A 10,699-nucleotide genomic window follows, 5' to 3' on the forward strand; every position below is an offset into this window, starting at 1 on the left:
AGTTTGGTGTTCAGAGGGGCTGACACAGGACCCCACTTGTACCTGCTGCACTCTCTCCCTTTGCTCCCTCTCCTGAGCAGGGAGGCAGGAGACCTTGCCTGGATGACAGGGCCTGCCTTTTGGTGGGCACCTTCCTCCCTGGGCCAGACTCAGGAAGGACAGACACCCAGATTCTTATTTGAGTCAGGAGTTGGGTCATGACTGAGAGGTGAGTTGGGGCTGAGAAGAGAAGCTCTGGCCAACCCTGTGCTGGGACGAGGTGCGTTTACAGACAGAGGAGGAGGAGAAGCAGGAGTGTGATTTGCTCTCAGTAGTAAAGGAACTGTTTTGGGGTCACGGGAGGCCTGCTGCTGCTCACAGGGAGATGAGGATGGAGAAGTGACCACTTCTGACAGAGACTGCCACCTCCTTTTCAAATAACAGGAGTAGATTGTTGTGGAATCTTATTTTAACTGAGCAAAGATGTGTTACATTTGTTTATGCTGCAGAATGTTTAACTGTATAAAGGCGTGTTACATTTGTTTATGCTGTATTTGTTTAACTATGTAAGGATGTGTGTTTAATTATGTAAAGATGTGCTGCGTTTTTTTTTTTTTTTTTCACCTTGCCTGACTAAGGCACCTGATTGATTGATTTAACGAAGAGCTGGATGGCCAATAGCTAGGCAGAGAAATGATAGGCGGGGTGGCAGGCAGAGGGACTAGGTAGGAAGAGGAATCTAGGGTCAAGAGGAATGAAAGAAGAGAACAGGGGAGAAAGAGAGGGACAGACAGGTCCGGCAAGGAGCCAGGCAGCTGCCAGACAGACAGACATGAGAAGCAGTGAGAGTAAGATACACAGAAGGAGGGCTGGAGAGATGGCTCAGAGGTTAAGAGCACTGGCTGTTCTTCCAGAGGTCCTGAGTTCAATTCCCAGCACCCACATGGTGGCCCACAACCATCTGTAATGAGATCTGGCGCCCTCTTCTGGCCTGCAGGGATACATGCAAACAGAATACTGTGTATGTAATAAATAAATAAATCTTTAAAAAAAAAAATACACAAAAGGAAAGAAAAGTCAAAAGCCCAGAGGCAAAATGTAGATAAAGAGAACCAGGTTAATTTAAGTTAAAAGAGCTAGGAAGAAACAAGCCTAAGCTAGGCTGAGCATTCATAACTAATAAGTCATGTCATGATTTGGGAGCTGGTTGGTGGCCTAAAAGAAAAAGCCTGGTACACTAGACCCCTCTGTTTTTTCATCTAGACACATGGTCACTCAGAATAAAACCGCATCCCCCAGCCTTCATTTTAGCTGAAGGTGGCTATTTGGCCAATAAAGGTAAGAAGCAGCAGAATTTCCAGGGGTGGCTTGGAAGGCAGAGGGCATGGTCTTTATTCTTTCTAAGGAGTTGACTGGAATGTTATATAATGGCTGGTTTTAACTTTTTTATGTTCATTTATGTTTGTGCATACACACACACACACCATGGTATGTGTGGAAGCCAGAGGACATTTTGTGGGAGTGGGGGAGTGGGTTCTCTCCATCCACATGGTTCTAGGGATCAAACTCAAGTCATGAAGCTCGATCGGTCCTTACTCTCTGATCTCCTCAGTCCATGGCTGGATTTTATGTAGCTATTTTGGACTAAGGCAATGTTAGGAATGGAGGCTCCCCATGGCTAAAGCAAAAAGATAAAAAGATCTTGGATCCTTGATACCATGGAGTTTTATCACAGCTCTGGACAGATTTCATATGAGAGAAAAGTGAGTTATTTCAATTATTTATATTTTAGGTTATTTTTCTAAAACTAGAAACCAAACAATTCTAACCTGGTAACAAATGTGAAGGCACAACAGTTAAGCCATGAGAAGCTGTAATCAACAGTAATGCATTGCTCGTTGAAGCGGGGTCTTGAGTAGCCCAGGTGAGCTAGCCCTCATCAGACACGGAATGCTGGTGTCTGCCATGTGCTACCACGCTTGGCTCTTGTGACTGGGAGGCACTTTCCAGTTACAAAGCACTTCCATACACTTTCTTGCTTGATGTCCACCGCTGCATTAAAATACTGCAGACATTCCTTTCATGGGTGAAGAAATAGAGACTCGGAGAAGTCAGTAACTAACACACGCGGTGAGCAAGCTGAAGCTCTCCTCGCATTGACAGGATTCCACAGCCAGCGCTCACGCAGGCAGGCAGAACAGGTCGTGAAGGTTCAAGGTTAGCCTGCTGCTGGATGTGAGGGTGGACAGCCCACCCCGGAGAGCCCAGGTGCCTGGAACTAGAAGGAAACAGTTTTGAGGCTAGGGGCAGATCAGTGGCAGACTGACTAACATGTAAGACCCTGGGTTCTGACCCCAAGACTTGGAAAAAAAAAAAAAAGAAAGAAAGTTTTTGTGTGTGGGTTTTGGTTTTGGTTTTGGTTCAGCAATCACCTTGTGGGTAAAGTAATTCTGCTGTTGTAAGGATGTTGTGAGGCACAAGAGACTGGAGAATAAGGAAAGTGAACAGCGAACGATGATTGGGGGGAAATGTGTTTGCCAGCTGGCGGGCTCGCAAGCCCATTTTAGAAGTAATCAGGAGTCATCAGATGCTTAGCCCGAGTCTGCTGAGTGTCTTGTGACCGTGTAAATGTTTTCTTGGTATCAAAGGGATCTGCTTCTCTTCGCAGTTCCCCCTCCTCAGAGGACAAGATGGGACCTTGGAAGTCTGGCGCGATCCTCTCTTTCCTCTTCAGTGACCGCTTTGCTGACTTCTTCCCAATTTCTTTCTTGAAATCCAGCCCGAATCCTGAGAAGGACACTGGAGCTGGTACATGCCAACTTTTAGGTGAAGATGCACAGAGACCGAGTCCTGGCTTCAAGCCGCTCACCCAGGTTCTCACTGTCCTAATGGCAGGCAACGGTGAAATTTCATTAAGTCAGAATGTGGAAGCCAGGCCTTGTAGCCAGCCATGTGCCTCCCACTCCCACATGCTATCTCCCCAGGTTCTGTTCTAAGAAATGAAAGAGCTCCAGAAAACCCTGTTCTGTCCAGCCCTCCACGGCCCCTCTGACCTTGACTCGCCCACCCCAGCTTGGCTCTGGAGGCACATTAAAGCAAGCCTCGGATGCATGCTCCCGGCTGGCCTGCCCCCTCCCCCCCCAGCTGTGATCTGCCCACTTGCTTTCTCTTCATCTCCCTGGTCTGGGATTCCTGGCTGTGCTCCCTGGCTTTGATATTTGCCTCTGCGCTCTCTGGTTTGGCAACTCACCACATTCCCCTTGTGGCTTTCGGGGCCTCTGGATTTTGTTGGTCAGCCTTCTGCTGCGTCTCCTCCTCTGACTTTATGTCCTTCCTTGGCCTTGCATGAGGAACATTCCCTCTGGTTTGGGCTGGATCAGAGCTGGAAGTGGCATTGAGGTAACTTGGGGTAGGGAGCGAGGGAGACCCTCCAGTCCTGCCTGTGGCCACAGTTGCTCCTCCTATGATGGAGATACAGGCCCAAGGCACCCATCACTGTTTTCGGCAGGGCATCAGCCTAACCTTCAAAACACCAGGCTACTCGAATCCCACAAACTTCTTGAGCACACAGGAAGTTTCTGGTTCTGTTTCAGTTCCTAGGGACGTGGCTGTGAAGAAAACCAAAGCCCGGTGCGCAAGGAGCCTGCATTCTAGGGGAGGAGTCAAACAGAAGAGAAATAAAGTCAAGGCAGAGCTCTGTTGATTTCTCTCGCTGGGAGTTGTCGGCATGGCCATCCCCAGTCTCGGGTCTCTATACTTGAGAGCATGGCTGCACGCCCATGTGTGCAGGGCCGGACACCACCACCCCCCATCGGTGGAGGTTTAGGACAACGCTGCTGCCCTAAGGCTTTCTTAGATGAGAGCCCTGCTGTTACGGGGGAAGAGGCAGGGGCAGGTCGCTGGTAAGCGGTGTGCGCTGGAGGGAACTGGGGGACCTCTGACCCGGCTGAGGAGCAATTCTAGGTCTTGTTAACTGGAATGGTGGACAAGATGGCCTGCACAGGCGGTCACAAGTGACAATTCACAGCTTCCAGGGCTACAGAGCATGGTTCTGGTCAGCTGGTACACCCTTCAGGAACTTTCTGGGAAAGGTCTAAATCTGTGGGTGATTCCTACGCATACTGAAGGCTGAAAAACAACTGGGAAACTGGGCTGAACTTTTGGACTAGATATAGGTGTATTTTCCATATTTTTTTTTTTTTTTTTTGAGACAGGGGCTCGCTGTGTACCCTAGGCGCTAACCTCAAATTATAAATCCTCCTGCTTCAGCCTCCTGAGTGCTGGGATTATAGGTGTGTAGAGTTGGTTATTCATGCCAACTCCCAGATGACCTTTCCTGTCACAAATAGACTCCCGTTATAAGCTGAGGCCCTGAAGACCTCTGGCTGCCAGGCACCATCCCTAGACTACTCAGGCCAGGAGCTCAGGCTAGTTCTAACCCAGGATCTCCAACTGCTCGGTGCTTCCCCTGAGGAGCGATTCCTAACCACCACCCATCAGCCCTATCTGTTACTATTCTGACCCACCCCTTGGGACTGCCCTATGTTCTGACGTAGAAGCCTCTTCTTAAGGAAAAGCTCTACCCCTTCTCTCTTCCCTCTCTCCATTCCCACGAGATGTGCACCCCTTGACCCCCCTCTCTCCCTTTCTCTTTTTCTCTTCTCTCCCTCTTTCCTATCCTGTCTGTGTCTCTCTATTGTAATAAACCACTTCCGAGTCTGGGTTGTGAATGTCCACTTGCCGCCCCATGCCCGTGTGTAGGTCGCTTACCAGCCTGCTGCTGCATCTGCTCAGCATGCCAGCACATCTCCCTGCACTCAAGGGATACCCCTGGGGTCCCTGCGTCCCCATGTAAGATACCATGTAATATATCCCCACCTCCCCAACCCCCTACCAGGCAGGAGAGTAGCCCAGGCCCCACGCTACAGGGAAAAAAAATCCCACCAATCCCTGAGTTTGCCCTAAGATCAGGCCACCTTCCAATCCCAGGCCACTCTGGAAAGCTCCACCTCTCTCCCCAAGAAACCTTATATAAACCCTGTCTTCTGCTTAGTTCTCTGCTGCTTCTAGCAGAGGCAGTCCCCTCCTGGGTTTTCCCCTCCCAATAAATCTCTTGTATGAGGTTTGTTGTGCTGTACGACTTTGTGGTATTCCTTGGCTCCTGACTACCAGGAAAACTGAAGCAATTACTTATATTGTTCCATTATTAAATAAAACTCAGGTGTTAGATATCGGGGTAAAAACCTGATTGATCAGAGAAGTGGCGAAACCACCAGTAACCTTGTCTCTTTCCTCCTTCAGTCCTTAAAGGGTCTGTAAGTCTTTCTAAGCCCCTCCCTAGTACTTCCTGTGTCTCTCTATATACCTTGGGTCCTCCAAAACCTATATGGCTAGTTCTGGTCAGCTAGTAGCTAGCTCCACCCTTTGATTCAAGGTAAACTTGATTGGCAGTCTTGGGAGTTTTAGAGCGTGATCAAAATATCCCACAACAGATACCTTTCCATCTGAGCTGTAACACACGAACCACTGTGTATGACTACTTAGAACATTTTTTTTTTTTCAAGACAGGGTTTCTCTGTGTAGCTTTGCACCTTTCCTGGAACTCACTTGGTAGCCCAGGCTGGCCTCGAACTCACAGAGATCCGCCTGGCTCTGCCTCCCGAGTGCTGGGATTAAAGGCGTGCGCCACCACCGCCCCGGCTACTTAGAACATTTTTAACAAAGGGGAATCATTCTATATTTTTTTCCTTGTTTTATTTGGTGTTGGGGAAGAAACCCAGGGTCCAGCACAAGGCAAGTGCTCTCTCTACCACTGAATTACTTCCTCATCTCCAAGTCTACATCTGTATTAGTTCACAAACTGCTAAATGTTAGTCAATTATTTTATTGCCTGAGGGGAACTTTTATGTAAAAGATAATACTAGAAGATATTTCTGTACTGACTTATTTTTTCAATTTATTAAAGTTCTAATTTTTTTTGAGATAGGATCTGACAGTACAAGTTTTGTCTGGCCTTGGAAGTTACTGTGTAGCCAGAGCTGGCTGTGAGTTTGTTATTCTCCTGCCTCAACCTCCAAAGTACTGAGACTGCAGACCTGTACCCAGCTAAAAGATATAAGTTTTTAGGAAAGTCCAGTTTTGTGATGATCAGGTCCACGTCATGTTTCTGTGCTCACTAGGGTTTTTGTTTGTTTGTTTGTTTTTGTTTTTTGGAACAGGGTTTCTCTATGTAGCTTTGGAGCCTGTCCTGGAACTCTCTCTGTAGGCCAGGCTGGCCTCGAACTCACAGAGATCCTCCTGGCTCTGCCTCTTGAGCGCTGGGATTAAAGGCGTGCACCACCACAGGCCTGGCTTCACTAAGTGTTTTTTATGTTCCTTCTCCTTTACAAGTTCTTTGATTAATGCTCGGTTAGCTCCTGAGTTCTCCCAGCTTTAATATCACTTACAAACTTGAGTAATTAAATTGGCTTAGACAGCTTAAAATATAATTAAGCGTTTCAAACATTTGACATCTAACATCTGCCTAAGGCAGGCTTATAAATGTTACAAAATCTTAGAACTAAGTGTTTAATGCTGAGTGGCAAATGGTGTTCACAAAACAGGGCTTCCATTTATAGCTCTTAGCGTACTCATCCACGCATTTTGACCACCACACTTGCTCTATCTTATACGAAGCACCAGGAAGCAAGCTTTTGTACCTTTTCAACACCTTGAAAGGCAGATTTTAAAAATTCTACCCTTCAACCAGGAAGTGGTGGCAAGCACCTTTAGTCCCAGCACTTGGGAGGCAGAGGCAGGCAGATCTCTGTGCTTTTGAGGCCAGCCTGGTCTACAGAGTGAGTTCCAGGACAGCCAGGACCACACAGAGAAACCTTGTCTCAGAAAAAAAAAAAAATTCTACCTTTCAGATTGGTTGATGGTGGGTGCAGGGGATCAGGGAGAAGGTCAGAGACAACATGAACATGGACAGGAGGCTCTCAGAGGTGGGGGCACAATGGGGGGGGGGAGATGGGAGGGAAGGGGGAAGAAAAACAGCAAAAGCCAAGACAGGCCACCCTGGCTGTTCTGGAACCTGTGTAGACCAGAATGGACTTGAACTCACAGAGTTCCACCTGTCTTTGCCCCTTGAGTGCTAGAGTTAAAGGCATGTGCCACCACACCTTGCCATATTTTGTTGGAAGAATTCCTAATGAAACCTAATCTTTGTAAACTAATAACAAACAACTTAGTTTTCAAAATCTCGGATTAAGATGAAAATTAACTGCTTTTGAATTGACATGTTGTTCTGATTTTTCAGATTAAACAGAAGCCAAGAAATTCTTTTTTGAAAAAATGGTGATGGGCTAGAGAGACCGCTCAGTTGGCCAAGTGCAAGCACAGGAACCTGAGCCCCAGAGCCATGTTAGTAGCTGGGCACAGGAGCATACATCTACAACCTAGCTCTGAGGAGCCAGAGACAAGTCGATCCCTGGAGCTCACTGGGCCAGTCAGACTCTGAATCCACAGGGCCCAGGTTCAGTGAGAGGCCCTGTCTTAAAAAATAAGGTGAAGAGTAATTGAGGAAGCCACTTGACATCAACCTCTGGGCTCCACATGCACACATGTGAAAGCATGTACACATGCACACAAACATACACCTACCTCTCTCTCTGTGTCCCTGTCTCTCTTTCACACACACACACACACACACACACACACACACACACACACACACACACTCACAATGATTAGTATTGAATCTTTTTTTTTTGGTTTTTCGAGACAGGGTTTCTCTGTGTAGCTTTGCGCCTTTCCTGGAACTCACTTGGTAGCCCAGGCTGGCCTTGAACTCACAGAGATCCGCCTGGCTCTGCCTCCCGAGTGCTGGGATTAAAGGCGTGCGCCACCACCGCCCGGCTTGGTTAGTATTGAATCTTAGGTGAATTTTGCCACCATTTTGTTTAAGCAATGAAAATTAAAACTGTCCTTTAGGTTACAGTTTTTACAACCATGCTGTCCTAAAACTCTTGACAAGAGTGGTGATAAAATTTAATGTCTAGTCATCTTTATGCTTTATATAATGAATCAGCCTCACGGGTGGGCTAATATGACTCAATTGAAGGTTTAAGGGCCAGTGCTAGAGCTCACACCTAACCTGTAACCTGGGTTGAACTCTCAGCCCACCCCCCCACACCCCCAACCACACACGCAAAACTTTGGGGCTTGAATACAGTTACAGATTAGAGCCACGAGCTCCAGAGTTGGCCAGTCTTCTTGCTATGGCTAAGTGGAGAGGGAGTGGGTCTCTTGGAGGTGGCACAGCAGGTCCACAGATTTGGGTTCTGGGGTGGGTGGTGCTTTGAGTCTCGTTTTCCCCAGGCTGTCAGTTGTCCACGAAGCTGGCTTTGCTCACTACTTGCAATCAGGTGCATCTTTCATCATCCCTGGACGTCCCTTAAACCTCACCATGTGATGCAAGTACAGCAGATGCTCAGTGTAATTATTAACCAGAACTTGGCTGTGGTGGTTGCTGTGATTTGGCTCTGGAATGTCTTTCAAAGCCAGAATGCTAAAGGCTCAGTCCCCTGAGTGGTACTGCTGGGAGGGGGGGTGGAGACTTAAGGCAGGGATGCCTAGTAGGAGGTTTTTAGGGATTATTATTTTTGTTGTTTTGTTTTGTTTCTTTGAGGAGAGGTGTTGCTCAGTCACCATGGCCGATGTGGTACTTGCCCAGGCTGGCCTTGAACTCAGGACAGTCGTCATGCCTCAGCCTCCCAAACACTGGGATTACAAGAGCTCACTGCCACAACCAGCTTTTTAATGATCACATTGTTTTTCCATTTTGACTTTTTCTTCCTCATTTCTTGCTTGGGATAGAACCCAGCTCACTACAGTATGTTTTGCACGGGTCCAGATACTGGTCTCTAATAGCCCGACCACTTAAAGACACGGAGCTTCCTCCGAGAGCAGCTGACTCACTATAGGAACATTAGAAACATCAAATCTGGTAGCTGAGGCCAGAAGCACATCAGTCTCTAACAAAGTGGACAGTAGCATTAAAAGAAAAACAGACTCAGAAAAACTACACAGAACCAAGCCAAACAAATAGCAAAACCCAAACAAAGCAAAACCAAAAAACAAGCCAACCTTTGACCATCACAGTTTCAAAAAGAAATCACATATGAAAACCCTTAGTCTGTAGTGACAATGGATATATTTTCTAGTTAAAAAAAAAAGGTGCACACATATGCGTGCATGTGTGAGTGTGTGTGTTCTCCAAATGCCCATTATCCAAACAACAAACCCAGTGTTGGTCAGTTTTCCATAGCTATAAAAATACTTATTTACATGCTAGGCAAACTGCCCAGTGGCTGAGCTTAAGGTTTGAAGTTGTTGTTGGTATGCCCTTGAAGGGGATTGTGGTTTCCTGGTCTTTTTCTGGTTTTATGTCCCAGCCATAAGGTGACCAGGCTCTGCCCTGGGGTGAGAGCCATGAGAACGTGCTGTCTCCACACAGGCCCTGAAGCCACGGGTAGCCTTTCCGGGACTGAAACCCCCAAACTATGAGTTCACATAAACCTTTGTCTCTATAAGCTGATTTATGCCAGGCATTTTTGGTTTATTTGTTTGTTTTTGTTTTTTATGGTAACAGCAGCTGACCAACATACATCATTTGAACAGTGGGCGTTTGGAGGAACTCACACATATGTGCTTCTTGTTTACTGCAGCACATTTCTGTTGTCATTACAGATTCTGGTTTTTCACAGATATTCCTTTTTGATATTCTGATGGTCAAAGCTTGCATTTCCCCCCTTTGTGTCTGTTCTCCTTTTAATACTACTGTCAAAGTAGTCATGGTGATGCACCCCTTTAATCCCAGCACTCGAGAGGCAGAGGCAGGCAGATCTCTGTGAGTTTGAGGCCAGCCTGGACTACAGAGCAAGATCCAGGACAGCTAAGGCTGTTACACAGAGAAACCCTGTCTCGAAAAACAAAAACACTACTGGCAACATCATTAGAGACTAGCCTGCTTCTAGCTTTGGCTACTGGATTTACTTTGATTTTTCTTGCACTTTTGTATGGAGTCGCTGCTCTCTGTGGAGGCTCTGTGTCTTTAAGTGGGGTGGGCTGTCAGAGACCAGCATTGAGAAGCCAGTCACATTATGAGAACTGAAAGCAGAGTGGCTGTTGCTAGTCTATCCTAGTGAGAACTGGAAAATGAGTTCACACTGATGTGTCTGATTTAATTCCAGCTCCACTGAGTCCTTCAACAAATATCCGAGAGTAAGAGGTTTCCATTTAGTCCACCCTCTCCCTTTTGGGTGAAGTGTTGGGAGTCATCCTCATGGCCTTATACATGCTAGATGAGCACCCTACCATTGAGGGATAGAGACTCCCACCCACTCCCCACTTTGAACTCTCAATTCCTTGTACTTTTATTCCCTTCTTTGTTAAATCTATCAGATCTTCTTCCTCCTCCCCTCCTTCTTCACTTCCGTAATGTATATGCATAGCTAGAGAATCTCTTGAGATTCAACTCTGTAGCTAGAGTTTTCCTGCCTGGCCCACAGTCAGGACAAATCTCTGTCACCCGCCAGTCCCACAGCTGCTCAGACCCAACCAAGTAAACACAGAGACTTCTATTGCTTACAAACTGTATGGCTGTGGCAGGCTTCTTGCTAACTGTTCTTATAGCTTAAATTAATCCATTTCCATAAATCTATACCTTGCCACATGGCTC

The sequence above is a fragment of the Peromyscus leucopus genome, chromosome 3 (assembly GCF_004664715.2).
Source record: "Peromyscus leucopus breed LL Stock chromosome 3, UCI_PerLeu_2.1, whole genome shotgun sequence".
Taxonomy (NCBI): domain Eukaryota; kingdom Metazoa; phylum Chordata; class Mammalia; order Rodentia; family Cricetidae; genus Peromyscus; species Peromyscus leucopus.